The sequence below is a fragment of the Anas platyrhynchos genome, chromosome 18, assembly GCF_047663525.1.
Source record: "Anas platyrhynchos isolate ZD024472 breed Pekin duck chromosome 18, IASCAAS_PekinDuck_T2T, whole genome shotgun sequence".
Classification (NCBI taxonomy): domain Eukaryota; kingdom Metazoa; phylum Chordata; class Aves; order Anseriformes; family Anatidae; genus Anas; species Anas platyrhynchos.
In genome coordinates, this window is record NC_092604.1 from 8379997 (window position 1) to 8396590 (window position 16594).

A 16594-nucleotide genomic window follows, 5' to 3' on the forward strand; every position below is an offset into this window, starting at 1 on the left:
TTCAGTGGGAGCAGGGCCAGGCACTGAATTCGTTTTTTTACCAAAAAACCTGTATTTGCTGATGTGCTCTTCCCAGAAGTGCAGAGCAAAGTTCAGCGTAATGCAGGGCTTAAAAATTCCAGCAGCTGTAAGCAGGAGATGTTTTGACGTGTTTGATAAAAAAACTAGTCCTCGCTTCCAGGCTGGCAAAGTTTCACTTTATATTTTTCCCTCTACGGAAGATTTTAGAGTAGTAAGGATTTTAAATACATCCACATAATGCAGCTTCAGACAGCAAACAGGATTAAAACCCGACTCCAGAAAAGGAAAGGAAGTCAGATTACTTGTCAAAATTAAATTTGCCTTTGGATGCCATTACTTTCTACATTAAAAAGCTCTGGGGATTAGGAGATAAAAGAGCTAAATCCAATCTGGAGACAGGCTCAGAGGAAAATGTCAGCCAGCCGGTAATCCAGGCTCTTTTCTTTAATAGGATCCTCCCGAAGTCAAAGAAAGTGAGAATAATTATTTAATTCCATTTGGAAGCCGGGCTTCCTTATCGACCTGGCTCAGCACCACCGTCCCCGTGGTGAATCACCCGGTGGCCCAGCCCTTGCTGCTCCACATGGTGTTGGCTTCGCCCTCCGTGCAAAATGATCCCTGCAGCTGCCCCGTGCCCTCAGCACCAGCTTCCCAGCAGGACAGGGCCACCCCTGGCAGGTTCCCCTTTGTGTTTTGAAGCACAGAGCCAACCCTACAGCCTGCCCCAGCCATCCTCGCCCCCAAAAGACTGTAACCATGGTTGCAGAGCGATCTGCAGGCACGGATATCTGCACGGACACACGTGCACCGACACGGGGGATGATTTCATTCTTTGGTGGGGTACAAGAGCCATGAGGAGCTCCATGCCATCTGACGTGCTGATAGATTCATGCCGAAGTTTTCTTTAATCCAAGCACCAGATGAAGCTCCTCGGCCACCACCGTGGATGAAAATCAGCGAACAATAAACATCAAAACGCCTTAGGGCTTCGGGAGAGACCTGAGGCGAGCAGCAGCAGTGTGCTCCGGTTGCCAAAGCCGGGGAGAGCAGGAGATGGGCTGTGCTATGGGGGCTCGGTTAATTAGGGCTCGGGTGACCCTGGGAGCTCAATAGGTGGGTGAGAAGCAAAAGCTTGCTATGAGAGTGCTATTTTTAATAGGAGAAGGAGAGCAGGAGTCTCTGGAGCTAGAGAGATCAGGCGCTGGAGTTCAGCTGGATGCGTGTCAAACTACAGGTTAAGAATTGTTTGTCCACAGACACTTGCTGCTCTGAAAAGGAAACAAAAAGCAGCTGTGGAAAGAGGCGGTGGGGCTCCACCAGCCCCTGGTGGCTTTGGGTCTGGAAAATGCACCTGCTTGCACAGGGAGGGCAGCGGGGGGCTGCTGGGTGGTGCAGAGGGTACGAGACATCTCCTGCTTCCTACTGGGATGTTGTAGGGTCTGTGCAGGAGCAGGGCTGCCAACCTCCACCTCACCTCACCCACCAGCACAGCCAGACCCAGGGACCCCTCCCTCGCCTCCCATCCAAAATTAAAGACTTGCCGCTAGCCTTCAGCTCATCAAAATCATGCCCATGCAAATGGAAAGGACAGCGGGGCCAACCGCAGCATCTTCAGAGGTCGTTTGCTTAAACCAGCGCTCCCCCAGGCTCAAATAAAGGGGCAGTGAGAGAAAAAATGCAGCAAGGCTGGTCAAGTGGATGCACTGGAGGGGAACCAAGCTGTCAATGAGGGTTTAATAACACAGGGACTGGTTTGGGTGATGTGCCCCCCCTGGGATATCACTGCCAGTTGTATCCGTGCCAGCCCTGCCTGTGCCACTTTTGACAAAGCAAAGGTGGCCCGTCATGCCTGATGCCTTTTTTTTTTTTTAATTAAACTAGCTGTAGGGAAATATAACATTTTCCTTCAGTAATTCATCCCCACGGCTCCCCTATTTTGTCATTTTAATTAAAGCCAGCCCCAGCCACAGTTTGGATGTTTGCAGCGATTAGTATTAAATCAAGCTCAGGCCTCGGGGACTGGTCCCTCGTCTGCTTTTGGATGGGTTTTTACAGCAAAAACCACCAGGATCTGGGGCTGAGCACCTGAAAAGGGCAGCACAGCCACAAAGGCAGAGACCTGGGGCTCGGCTGGGGCAGGATTTTGCCCCGTTGGTGGTGCTGCCCCTGCCTCTGCTCACCATGGCCAGGCACAACCGAGCTGGAGTTTCACCCCAGTACCCCAGCTGGATTCTCACCTTGACTGCTCACCTTGCATACACAGAGAGATAGAGAGTTGTTAGGGTTTAATATAAGGGAGGTGAAAGGGCTGGGAGCTTGGCTGCCACCCCAGCCCTGCCCATCCTTCCCTCCCCTGCAATCCCTGCCAGCACCTGCGCCTCTTTCAGCCGGAATTCTCCTCAATGCCCAGCCCAAACCTGCCTTTCTTTGAGGTTAAATAATTTGCCCCCAGCTGCTTTGATCACTGTTGCTCTGTTAATCTTGAGTTATACGGTATTCAGAGGTTTTGTTAAGCCCACAGCTTCAGGGAGAGGTAGGTACTCGGGTCTCACATATTTCACTTTTTTAAAAGCTCTCATGTTAGCCTCGGCGGTGTCAGAGCAAAGGTGGAGAAGCGTGACCCGTGAATCAGCTAATGGCTCAGAAACAAAGAGAGGAACAAAAGAGGAAAACACCCAGCATGGATTTGTTAAATCTAATTTCTTCTTGATTGCTTTGCCTGGGCCCGGTTCAGAGGATTTTGGGTGACCAGCAGAGCCCAGGAATTGCTGTGCTGCCAGGGCACTGCTCCAGCACTGCCACAATCTGAATTTTTCCCCCACCAGGGAGCAGCTGCTGGAGGTGCCCAGGGACAGATTCAGGTGCAAGCCCCCCCGGCTTCTTTCTGGCCTTCAACAGATCCCCCTGGGGCCAGCACCCATCCCCACAACCCCTCAGGGGCTCAGCTCGTTTCAACAACCCAGCTGCTTGGGGGGAGAAGGCAGCCGAGCCCCACGCCTGCCCCAGAGCCTGGAGCCAAAGGGGGACCCAGGCTGGCAGCACACAGTTACCCCAGCAATAAAACCCTAAACAAACCCCAAATCCCTTGGCTGAAAGCATGCTGTGTGTGTACGAAGGTGAGAAAACTCCCCCAGGACGTCGGGTACCTTTGCTTGACCTTGCAGATGGGCACAGGAGGACACTCGGCGCTCGCTGCGGCACGGGGGCGAGCGGTGGCCAAGGGGGGAAGCAAAAGGCAGGCAGCGCTGCCAGCTCTGCCCGAGCACGAGCAGATGGAAGAAACAGGAGGAAGCATGGCAGAGTGAGTCAAGACTGTGATTTTGCACAAGGGAAAACTGTTCCTCCCCACAGCAAAAGAAAATTAAAAAAAAAAAATGGTTATCTTGTCAACAAGTCTTCAGGATTTGTGCAGAACACGAGCGGGCGATGAGCCCTCGCAGGGACACCTGAAACAGCACCAGCTTTTTCTAGCTGGAATTACGCTGGTTTGGTAAAAACATACACAGAATTAAAAACTATGGAAAGCAAGGGCTTCACAGCCAGAAGCAGGAGTAGGGCTTTGGTTTCGCATCCCCTGTGCAGTCAGAGGAGGAGAGCAGCTGCTGCCGCCCCCTGCTTCCCCCCGTGGCGCTCAGCACCGCCAGCGAGCACCGGCCCATCTTCCCTACCAGAGCCACATCCAGCACATCTGCCTCACCTTGACCCCTAGAAAATGAGATTGCATGCCCAAAGAAGTCAAAGTCTGGATACAGGGACCCCAGAGAAATGGCAACCTTCTCTAAATGCCAAGTAAAAAATAAAAATACTTTGGTAACAACCCTAGCCTTAGAGGGGAAGGACCAAAACACTTGCACTAACCAAAAGGTGCAGGAAGATCCTAAACCTCCTCTCTTCCACCAGACTCCTGCAGCCTCCTTGGTAATGACTTGGTACTTAATTAAGAGTGGTTAAAGTTATTCATCACACCTGACTCAGGCTTGTCTATGAGGAGAAAAGCTGTGGAGGCTTTGCACAGAGGAAGGTGGTTTAACCCCCTCCCTCCCCAGCATCTCCGAGCTGCTCCCCGGTCTCCTCTTGGGGCTCTGCACATCAGCAGCAGCCAGTTTCCAGGTGTTGGGAAGGCTGGGTCTGATCCAGGTCCATGTAGCACAAAACAGATCAAAGGACTGCAAAGCAAAGTGTTCATCCGCAGGAGTGCTGGGGCTGGGGAGCAGCAGATGCACCCCCAGACCTGGAGTGCAGAGCTGGGCACGCTGTGGGTTTGCAGTAAAACACCCTGTAACCTGCTTACTGACCTCCCTGTCCTGGGGTTTTGGGATGAAGGGTTGTATTGCACACATCCACACAGCTTTATGTAAGTGCTACAGAGACGCTTAAGAATAAATTAAATGCATCCAACTCCCCTCAGAACGATGAATCAATCTCATTTGCATGTCTCACCCACAGCTCCCGAAGTGCTGATGCTGGGAGAAAGTTCCTCCAGTTTTCTTTTTTCTCCTTGTCTGTCCTCACACGCATTTCTCCAACCTCCCTCGTGTCTTGGACATGCCAACACCACGCTGCGAGGATGAGATGAGTCAAACCCCCTGGACGAGGGTGGGCACCTGCCCACATTTTACCACTTTCCAGAGTGTGTTTTACAAGCCCACAGCATGCTCAGGCTCGTCTGCTCTGCTCATCCCTCCACGCTGCCATCCCCAGAGATTAAAGGCTCGTGGTTCTGGCTCGGGCTGCCCTGTGGGGTCAACCCCTTGCTGTTCCCCTCCCACCCCACTCTAGCCAAGAGCTCACAAATTTCCAGTGGGAAAAGTGGGTTCAGTGATAGCCAAACAGCTCATGGTTGCTAAATGTGGCTGTTCTTGCAATGTCCTGAAGGAATCAGCAATCCTGGTTAAATTAGCACCAGGGCATTATTCCACTCTGGTGCTGCAGCCTGCAGCTACCTCCGACCAGAAAGGAGCTTCCATTGCCAGATATTTCAGTGTCTTCCTACCTACCACATCACCAGGGGGACCTGACCCCCCCATCAGCTACTAAAACAAATTCTGCAGAGATTTCAGGTGCAGAGACTCCGGGCTCCTGCGTTTTATCGCAAAGGAATCAGTTTTGCATTACAAAGGCCAGCAAGGAAACCTTTCAGTGCTGGGTCTGCACTTCTCCTCTTGATGCTAAGACAAGCTATAAACCGAGCTCACTGAAAGCCTAAAATATTTACTGATCATCCTCCTTCTGCTGGCCACGTGGAAGTAATTGCCATGGAGTAAAACAGAGAAGAGATCTCTTTATAGCTCTCAGGGAACATTTTTCCCTGAAGGAAGCTACCACCTCTCCCCCAAATGTATGAGTTTTGGTCTCCCAAAGTACACAACACTTCTTTTCTCCTTTTCTTTCCCCAGATCTGCACACCTGCTGGCAGCCAGGATGGAGGAGAAATGTTGGGGACCAGGAGGAGATGTGCATCGCAGGCACTGGTGAAGCTCTCGGGGCGATGTGGCTCTCCCCTTACCCACCGGTAGAAATCCGGAGGTGTAAATGTGTGCACCTAAGGAAGCAATGGGAAGGTAAAGCTGAGCCTCCTCTATTTAGGACAAGTACGTCTCCAGGGTGGGATTCTCACCGCTGAGCCTCAGCGAGCAGCCAAGATGCCCACTGGAGGCACAGAGCGAGGAGCTGCTTGTGCCTGCGTGTGCCAGCAAGGAAACTCGACACGAAGCCAGCTGCTGGATGGGGAGGAGAAAAAAGAGTTATGGAAGGGATATTGTCAATGCTAATAGCCAGTTCAATGCAATTATAACCCTTGGGCATACAGCCTTTGGCCTACCAGGAGGTAACATTTCTGGGATTTCATCCTAATCCCTAACGTTTATCATCACCCGCTTCCAAGCTGAGATCTGGGAATTGCAGGTGGTCCTCCTGGAGGGGCTGGCTGCACAGTAAGGGGGCTGTGACACGAGGTGGCAGCCCCCAGGGCTGTGTCCCTGCCCCATCAGAGCCCAAGTGGGGTCTGCCCAGGGCTCACATCGTGTTCATCCATGGGCACAGCCCAGCACCCTACAACTCCACGGCTCTTTCCACAGAAAAACTGTTCACAGAGAGTGAATAAAAAAAATGATGTAGTACCAGCTTTACAGGGTTGGCTCGCTGGCACAGAGTAGGAGGAAGCCTTCAAACCCCAGCACTCATTACGAGCCGTACATCCGTGGCTGTTGTGCGTAATAGTCTGTTCCTAATGAAGCTTGAACTGGAGCCAGTGAAATCGTACAAATGTAAGGGAGAGGGGGGAAAAAAACAGGCCTGGTGCTTTAAGTCTGCATTAAATCTTGCCTGCTGAATGGCTGTTAAATATTACAGGTCACTTTGCACCTGTGGGTGATGAGAGGCAACAACGCTGCACCTGCCACGTTTCATGGTCAGGCCCAGCATGCCGGGCATCTAAGTGGTACAGGCTGCAAAATATATCTCTAGATGTGTTGTTAGACATGATCAGCACCGTATGAAATTCTTCAATGGTTTTGCACAGCCTGTTGAGCCCCTGTAATGAGGAGGAGGAGGAGGAGCATTTACACAAACCTGCAGTTTATGAATGTGCCGTTTGTACGCTAAACTTGCCTGCTATTTATTGGGCTGGATCTGGCAGCTCAGAGTGAGTTGGAAACAGCAAATCACTTAGTACATTGCCTCCGAAACTAAGCTAAATAAGACTCTAGGGAACAAGGCAGTCCATGGTCATTGCCTCCATCGTATTCTTTACTCTCAACATGTTTTTTCCCTTGGTTTACATTACAGTGGGGCTACAGAAACATCTGCTCCAGACTTTAACTGTGTCAGCTTCCTGATAGAGATGCTCTGGTTTTATTCTCTCTTAATTTTTCAAAATTTTCAAATTTCAAAATTTTCAAAATTTTAATTTTTCTTCTCTGAACATAAGTGGAAAGAAAGATGCAATGCTGTCAGAGGTTTGAGCAGAGAGAGAATATTTTTTATAGGGCTGCTCACCTAGTCCTGTACAGGCTCTTCCTGCACAGCTTTTTCAGTGACTTTGTCAGGCAATTTATCCAACTCCCAGGTAATCAGCGGCCTTGCTCTTAGTAGTTACCAACCCTCATTAAGCACCACCTCACACTTGAAGGGTCTGGAGGGGGCTCAGAGCAATTCCCTGCAGTTGTACCCACAAACAGCAGAATTTGGGGGAACGGAGCTGCACGGGGTCTGCACTGCCATCAGCTTCTGATAACAGCAGCACTGTGAGGGTGAGGTGCACAAGCCCTGTGTTTACTCACGTCCGTGTGCTCATCAGGTGAGGAGCAGTGCAGTGCATAATCTTCTGTGACAAACAGATTTTCCCCAGGAATCTCATAAAGGACTTGGAAAGGACATTTATGGCTTCATAAAGCACTTTGCTAACGACTTGCTTTACCACTGCTAAATCAACTGAAATCATTTAGCACTGTCCTCTTGTAACTTTCCACATTTGGTCTACAGGGGAAAAAAAAAAAAAAAGAGTGCTGACATTTGCAAAATACATCTCAACCCATATTAGATGGTGTTAATTAAAATGACTTGCCGGGTAATGAGCTACAAGGAAAAAAAAAGAAATCAATCAGAGGCTTAGCGCAATTAAAGCCAGCTAGCCCAGCTCTGCGCTGGTGTGGTAGCACCAATGCTCCTGGCATGGGGCAGCTTGGAGCTGAGCCTGCACGGCTTCCTTCATCATGGGCATCCCATCCAGAACTCCTGCATCCCTGCAGCACGATGGGCTATGATGGGGCTTGTCGTGCGACTGAAAGCTCTGGTGGGTGCTCCCACCCATGCCAAGGGGCAGCAAAGGCTTCTGCAGCCCTCCCCTTCCAGCATTCCTCACCCTGTCCCCGAAAACAGAGCATTTCCATCATTGCTGGAGCCTGAACACCATGCACAGAGCCTGCACGTGGTGCTGAGCCTGGTGCTGCCCCTCCTCACCTGCCTTCACCCACAGCCAGCATCTCAAGACCTGCCTTCAATCAATACCAGTGGATAACTCTAAGAACGAGAAAAAAGGCAAGGGGAATAGGGAGGAAAATCCAACAATATGAAGGAAATGGGCTATTTCTTCCTGAAAAAGGTGCCTTTCAGGTGGTTGGGTCATGGTGCAAATTAATAGTGTGCTGGGACATTGTTGCAGGCACTCTGTGTATTCGGAAACTGAATTACCAAATGAGATGTGACCTGTCCCCAAAGAGGGGAATTTCAGTGCTGTGCTGTGGAGGGAAGCGTAGCTGTATTGTCTCTGAGCATTTTGCAGCTTCTGCTCCCAAATTCACGTAAACATCTGCCTTAGCTTAAGTGCTTCCTTAACACCCGCGTTTGCAGAGTGGGGGCCGATTGCAGGAAGTTCAATCCAAGGCTTCTGCTGCTACAGCTCTTATTAAGTGTCAGAACTAAATGGGCAAAACTTGCTCTTAAAAGGAGCCCAGCTGACAGCAGTGTGAAGAGTGCTTTTTATTCATCTTCCAAACAGGTACTTTCAGGCGAGCAGCACTAAAACCTCTCTGCTTGGCCCAGCCCAGGCGCTGCTGTCCTAGAGGATGATATGCCAAGACAGGGAGGAAGCTGAGTCCTGCAGGCGTGCCACCACGTCCATATAGCAAGCAATAAATAACCATAATGGGCCCTTTCCACTGCTTCTCTCTTGAGGCTGTCACCCAAGTCACCAAACTGTGGATTTGCATTCACCATTTTAACCATTGCTACAAGAAGTGAGGAAGGAGTTAAAATTGAACAGAAGCAGCAGTTTTCTCCCCTCTCTAGTTCTCCTCACCCCCTGTGTGTTCAGTCACAGCCCAGAACCATAAAATCACAGAATGGCTTGGGACAGGAGGAAACTTAAATATCCTCTACTTTCACCCCCCTGCCATGGACAGGAACCAACACATTTCCAATTTTTAAATAAAGAAGTTATCACTGCACAAGTGTCTGGGTACTTTCCTGCTCTTACCCCTTGTTCTGTCCTCCCTGGTCATTTTTCATCCACACAATAGGAGCCAGGGCAGAGCAGACCTTGACCAGAGCAGGAGGAGCATCTTCTGCTGCAGGGCCAGAGCAGAGCTCTCCTCCCAGCTTGCTCCTGCTCCCGTTACTCTGCCTCTAAAAACGAGGCACAGCTGGGATGGCTCTGCCGGAGGAGAAGCCCTGGGTGAGCCTTGATCAGGAAGCCTTTCTCCTGCTCACACACGTGGCAAAGGGAGTAGAAAATTCCTACTTGTCACCAGCAGCAAGGCAGGCACAATCAAGAGGAGCCAGGATTTCAGCTGTCAGCAACAAATGGCATCGTGGCACGGATCCTTCACTTCATAACCTGGACCCAGATAAATGATAAGCCCTGCCAGAAAGATCTGAGCAAAGGCAACTCTCCGGCCAGCCAGACCAGAAGAGAACTTTATTTATTCCAGCAAAGCCCCTGGTGACCATCAGAAGGACGGTCACATATGCACTTCAGATTTAATTTCCCTAAATGATGCATTGTTAGGAGGGATGGGAGCTGTGGAAGCGCCCTGGTGAGTCTGTTTGTAGTGATACACCGAAGGCAGCTCCGAGATGTCATAGCTGTGATACGGCACTTCAGAGGACAGGGCGGATCATCGATCCAGATTTAGACCCGTGTAAAAAGCAGATCATGTGCACGCAGTTATGAAAACCCCTCCACCTCCCTGCCACCAGCGATGAATTACCCTGCATGTCCCCAGCGAGGGACTGGAGTGCCAGCCATCACCCCAGGGAAGGCAGAGCCAGGGAGACATGTCAGATACAGATCAGGGGCAAAGCAGAGGGGGTTTTATAAATCAAGGGGGACAGAGCTGAGCTGGGATGAATTGTTTAGATGAAGCTGAGCACAGGGTTGGGAGAGCACCAAGTGTCCCTGTCACAGACAGCCCGGGAGGGATGCGCCCCCCTTGCAGCATCACAGTGCTGTGCTTGCTCTTCACACCTCGGGAAGACTGAAGCATCTCCCCCACACGTTCACAGCCAGCAAAAAAATGTTCACATTCTCTTAAAGGAAGACTTCAGGCAAACAAATGGGAGTATAAGCGATTCATCACTGTCTGAAAATGATTCTCTTTGATTTGTGAAGCTCTCAAAGGGTAAAACACAGAAACGAGCATGCTTGGTCACACCTGAGGTGCTTTCAGAATAGCTCTCTCCTTGGGGATGTGTGTTCATTTTTAATTATCTGTGCTGAGAAGGTACATTTGGGTAACTGCAAGAGAGATGGGAGGGTATATATATATATATATATAAACCCCTTCTTTTCAGAATGAATTTTTACAGAAACCAGGCCAAGTGCACACCATCATCCTTGTATCCAGACTTGAAAGACTCCAGACCCAGCACAGGGACGTTTGCTAAGGGAAGATGGGAGCTCCTAGCTCACAGCAGCCACTGCAAGAGGCACCAGGCAGTCTCCATCGTGGTCTCTTCCTCACTCCCCTATCTCTTCTTCCTCACCACCAACTAATTCTGTCCAAGAGGGCGATGCAGCTCTCCATCCCTCCATAGCACTGGGCACCGGTGTTGGGAGCAGCATGCAACCAGCACTGTGAGAGGGGTGGAAAAAAAAATATCATTTTCTTTCTTGTAAACTTAGCAGGACTCTCTTTAGGAAAAGTAAATATAAAATTGCCCATGTCATTAAAAAAAGATGTATGGCTTAAAGAAATCATCAGGGGTACAGACAGCAGAGAAGCCTGTTGCCTTCTGAAAACACTTATCAGCATCTTTGTCAGAAGGAAACCTTTATTCTCTTCCTTGATAAACTACCATGGATGATGGAATGCAGAAATAAATGATGAATGAAATGCCTTAATTAAATACAAACTGAGAGCAACTTGGGGCATTGTATTTTAATTCAGTCCTTTGACAGCACTTCATAAGCCTTAGGACAACATTTCATATTTAGTAATGCAGATGAGCTGCTGCACTGGCAACCTTCACCCCCCAACAGGAAAGATGGGAGAGCTGAAAGCTATGGAAAAAACACTTCCCAGGGCCAAGTGGAATTAACTTTTTTTTTTTAATTGGAAAAAAATAATGTTGGGGTAAGCAGTTTCCCCAGGACTCAAGAGGCAAAGTCCTGCAAGCTGTGAGCACCCTGGGATTCCCAAGGAGCTGCTGGAGCAGCCCACTGAGACCATGGCAGAGGAAACTCCATCGCCCTGGGAGGAAGCATTCCCATGGTCTGGGAGGAAAAAAAAACACTGCAGTGCATGAGGTGCTGCCAGAGGAGGGACTTGCCTGAGCATCACGGACCTGGCTGAAAGGCAGGAGTATGAGCAGAAAGACATCACAAAGGCTTAGGGTGACAAAACCCATTACAATTCTAGGAAGTGTCTCTTTAAACAATTTCAGAGCCTTGCTATGTTTCACCCCAAGCACCAAACCTACACTTCTGGGATTAACTTGGAGAATAGCTTCTCAACCAGTTCTGGCATTGCCTACTATTAACACGTAGGGGCCAATTAAATGATCGGTGCAGTCAGATTGCAAATGCCTCTCACAAAGCAATATTTCACCTTCAGTCCCCATCATAGTGCAGTGCAAAAAAAAAAAAAAAAAAAAAAGAACAGAAAAAGCATTCCCTCTGTGGGCTGCTTCTTCTTTTCTCTCTCTGCTGCTAGTCCTTCCAGATCTAATAAACAGGGCTAATAGACAGCTACATCCAAAGATTTACTGCATTTAAGCCCGACACGAGGATCCGGAGATGTAGCCCTTAAGCGCTGATTTGTATTCAGCACGAGACGTTAGCTCAGGGAGCAGAGCCAAACTCAGTGCTGAAATTCCTGCTTTCACAGTGGAAGACTTAAAAGGCTACGAGCACAATGTCATCAGAGAAGGTTTGAACTCGTTCACGAGTTTTTTAATAAGACTCTCAAGCTCCCCGTTTGGGTTACGGGAGGATTTATGGGTTTAGAGAAGAGCGCTTCTCAAGATGTTTTATCAGAAGTTCCAACAGGAAGGGAATAACTCCAGGGGAGACAAACGACAGCACCAGGGCTGGTGACAGGAGCTGGCTCCCACAGCTGGGTGTGCTCCCACCACAGTCCCCTCGGGGGCCTGAACAAGACCCCTCTTTCCCAGAAAGGGTAAAGGAGCAGGATGCTCATCTACAACCCACGTTGTGTTCATTTGCCTCCAATATTTCAAGCCTATAGGCACTACAAGGAGCCTAGAAACATTCCCAAGCCTTTTTTTTTTCCCTCAAATATATTTGGAAAAATAGCCTCCAGGATCTCACAGATTTGGGGCTGATACAAAAAGCAGGATCTGATGCCCTGCAGAAGGGCAGATCCATTCACATCCTGATGTGAGCACATCTCCTGCATCCTCCACGGAGGCACCGCTGTGCCCATCACTGCTGGCAGCCAGGGCAGCCTCACTGCTCATCTCTGGTGGACAAAATGACAGCTCCATCGTCACTATTAATCAGCTCATTAATGAAGGCTTGGAAAACCAGTCCTGGAGATGGGGGGAAGGGAAAGGCAGGGGGGAAAAAAAAGGAATGAGATCAGCAAACTAATCCATCTCTAAGATTTTTTTTTTTTTTTTTTAAAGCTTTTGACTATAGATTTCTTCCTTCCACACAGTCTGCCAGAGCAGGGAGGGGGGACCTGTGCAGTTAAACAAATCAATTGATGAATTTTCTCCATGACATTCAAGGGCTGAGTCCTGGGCTAATCGTAAAAAGGCACTGCCAGAGGATTTTAATAAATCCCCTTAATTAAGTGATATGTTTTAGAATTAAATTATGATGAAAACTATAAATCCTTTCCCAATGAATGGAGCTCAGTGTGTACAGAAGGAGCAGGGCATCCCTCTTCTTTTATCTTCCTGTTTTCCCCCTCCTTAATACAACAGGATTCAAACAATTAATTATCAAACAATACAGGAAGCCATGTCATTTATCACCCTGCAATCCAGCCTTTTAAGAAGTGAGATTTAACCTTGCACTAACTAATCCTGTGCTGGCAGAACAGTTTAAGGCTTTTTTTTTTTTCCTCTTTCCTTCCCTTCCTTGCTGAAGGACTCCAGGGCTAGTGCCCTCAGCTTGCCAATGCCCCTTTGGGAATCTTGTCCCTGTGCTTCATCTGCAATGTGGTGCTCAGCCAGCCAGCCCCAAGGAGACACAAGCAGAGGCAGAATTTTCTCCACTTGGTGCTCACAGCAAGCACAGGGAGCTGCTTTTGTGCATAAGGAGTTAATACAAGGAGAGCTACAATAAGATGGGATAAAGTACTTGGGTCACTTGTCCCTGACCCCAAGGGACTGGGCCTGTACACCTCATTGATAGTGTGGTGTAAATGCCTGAAGTAACTAGGAAAATAAAACTAACATTCACACTTTTAAGGAAAAGGTACAGCATTGAAGAGGCTTTCAGGGTAGGGCATAACTGCATTATCTGAGCATTCCCTAGGCTCCCAACCTTAGATGCTATCGCGCTGGGGAAACTTGGTGTGCTAGCCCTAAGGAACACCACGGAGCGTAGAGTGGAGCGGAGACACCACGGCTAGGCTCCGTAATCAGGTGGGACCTCGATTGTTCTTGTGCACAAAGCAGCACTTTTTGCCACCCTAAGCCAAAGACCTGTCATGTTTTGACAAATGCTGTACCCTAGTGTACTTTTTGCTCATTATAATATCATTATAATACCAAAACACACCTCCATCCCAAAAGCTACCCGCCTCCAAGGTGCGACCACCCCTCACTGAGCATGCGCCCTGAATTTCTCGGAGCCTATTACTTTAAACGGAAACGGGAAAACTTTACACCAATCATAACTAAGATATGCTTGACTAGAGCCACTCAAGCTCCACCTAAAAGATAGAAAATAATATAAATTGGCCCAAGAGAGAGGGGATGTTAGGGAAGATACCATCGTCAGGGGAGATACCATCCCAAGGGCATACAACATCCTTAGGACCTCCTGACTCCTGGGATCAGTCGACGGGCTGAGCCTCTCTTCCCCCCCCATTGGGACGCCTTTGGGTGAGATCTGAATATTTGCTTATAAATCTCTATAGAGTCTTTGATCCTTTTAACGCGTTTATACCTAGAACCCACACCTAGAACCCACACCTAGAACCCACACCTAGAACCCACACCTAGAACCCACACCTAGAACCCACACCTAGAACCCACACCTAGAACCCACACCTAGAACCCACACCTAGAACCCACACCTAGAACCCACACCTAGAACCCACACCTAGAACCCACACCTAGAACCCACACCTAGAACCCACACCTAGAACCCACACCTAGAACCCACACCTAGAACCCACACCTAGAACCCACACCTAGAACCCACACCTAGAACCCACACCTAGAACCCACACCTAGAACCCACACCTAGAACCCACACCTAGAACCCCTGTGTATTTCATGCATACTAGCTTGCTTTTGCAGATAGTCACTATCACCGGCAATCCAAAAGAACCTGATTATCTGTTGCTGTAATAAACCATACTTGATTGCATTGTGATAGCTCTCATTAATGCAACTAGGGTGAGGGTGGTTATCCGTGATAGTTCAGTGTTCTGAACCTAACCGGACCCCCAGGCGGTTATTACGTTTTTGGTGAATGTCCGAACGGACCCCCAGTTTTGGTGAATGTCCGACTGGTTCAGTACTCTGAATCCAACCAGGCCCGTAACGGTTAATCAGCTACACCCCTTTAACGCGACAGATAGTCACAGCCAGCAATGGCACCAAGCCCAGCTCCAGCAGAACCAGCTTGGTGTCCTCCTGCCCTCGCAGGGACCCCTGGTCACACAGATGGTGCTTGCCTGCAGCTCTGCAGCACACGGCTTCAAAAAATGAGAAGCATCCCTGTGGGACTGAGCCCAGCATCTTGCAGCATCACACAGGGCAGGTAAGATGCTGTTGGTGGGGCAAGAGAGATCCCAGTCTGACCCCCTGACCAGGGCAGAGGCATTTATAGCTGTAGATTGGCATTAAGGGGTGGGAGGATGCATTAAGAAGGGGCTGGTGGGCAGAGGAGAATTACAGCAGGACCCAGAGGAGGAAAGGGATGGGTCACAGCACTCTCCCCATGCTTCTGTGCTGATGACTGCTGGGGCTATTTCTTAAGAGCTGGTTTGTCTCCTGCACTGAGCACAGCGCTCCTACAATTCAGTACAGGGACACCTTGACCCAGGACAGCCGAGAGCAGAGAAGAATAGAGAGAAGTGAAAGAAAACAGTTCTGGAGAGGGGAAAAAAGCACATATAGCACCAAGCACAAAGCTTTACGTGCACAATGGGTTGCTTCATCTGTAGCAGTTCTGTTATACAATGCAAGAGCTGCCATAATGCAGTGCAGGGAGAGTCAATATGAACTGGAGAGAAACTTAACAAGAGAGATTGCTCCCCAAGACACAGCCTTGTCACAGCTGATGCAAACAGAGGCTCTTTGTTAGCATATTTACCTTGCTCCACAATCATTTACTTGCTGCATAAATAGAACTGTTCATTTTCTTCTCCCAGCCAGCTCTTCTCCTCCGTGGGGATATCAGTGCAAATAGCTCAGGGTATCAGGCCAATGTAATATCCTTTCCCAACAAGGCTGCTGGTAATTGCAGGAAGAAAAGGAGAAGACAAAAAAAAAATCAGTTGTAATAACTGCTGAAAAGTTGCAATTAAAGCAAAGAAAATATGCAGAAGGAATAATACAGTACTAAGAAAATAAAGTAACTAAAAATAGGAACTTCCTTGATATTAGCTTATCTGTAGCTGTAGTAGGAGCAGTGCCCTGCTGCTATTTCTGTAACCTACAGGAGCTACACCAAGAACAAGAGCAGCACTCAGCACACAGCCATTGCTTTCCCTTTTCAATACTGCTCCATTGCTGAGCAATTTACCTCCAAACCAAGCAGCACAGCAGCTAGTTGAATTTTTCTGATTAATCTCCTTCTGAAAGAAGAAATATCTCAGGGTCAATAAATTCACAAGAGTTCTCCGCGTTCATCTGAAAATATCTGTTGTTCGATAAAAACCTGAATATCAACAGGATTTATCAGTTTCCAAATGCTACCAGCACTAAACCTTTTGGCTTACCTCCACTTCAAAGCATCCACAGGGGAACTTGTCACCCCCTCAGTCTGCAAGGAGCAAGGAGGGAGCAGCTGCTGGCATTTTATGGGGCAAAAGCAATCAGGAGCTTCCCCTGGTGAAGGCCTTCATTTACTACCACCTGTCTCTGGATTTACCCTCTCAAATCCTGGTAAATACAGCAAGTCTGAGTACTTTCTAGGGTCTCCTACCCTGAAAACATTTTCTGGGGGCTTATCATTAACTTCACCACAAACACCACAGGTTACAGAGCAGAGGTCCCGTACACAGGGACGTTCAAAAGTGTCACCTTGAGTAGCATGCACACACGCTACCTCTCCATTGCCAAGCACCCCTTTGGGTCTGTGCTTCTGTCAGAGGCAAAAATCCCCTTTAATCATGAGAAATGTTAAAGTGAGAGAAAGAAGAACAGTATCTGCTGTTCATCCATCCCCTAGTGAGACAGAGACTCAAAAATTTCCTGATTCAAACTC

At 48.8% G+C, this 16594-nt stretch overlaps 1 long non-coding RNA gene across 2 annotated transcripts; it reads right to left on the minus strand.

Annotated features, from left to right (window-relative positions):
* Positions 1-9811: 9811 nt before the first annotated feature.
* Positions 9812-16202, minus strand: LOC106015567 (uncharacterized). 2 transcript variants are annotated; one of them, XR_005259999.2, is made up of 4 exons: positions 16107-16202; positions 15911-15962; positions 15479-15618; positions 9812-10592 (listed from the first exon to the last, which is right to left on the minus strand). It is a non-coding gene; the product is annotated as an uncharacterized lncRNA (long non-coding RNA). The 2 variants fall into 2 exon arrangements; XR_001187682.5 differs by lacking the exon at positions 9812-10592 and adding an exon at positions 10687-12510.
* Between the last annotated feature and the right edge of the window lie 392 nt (positions 16203-16594).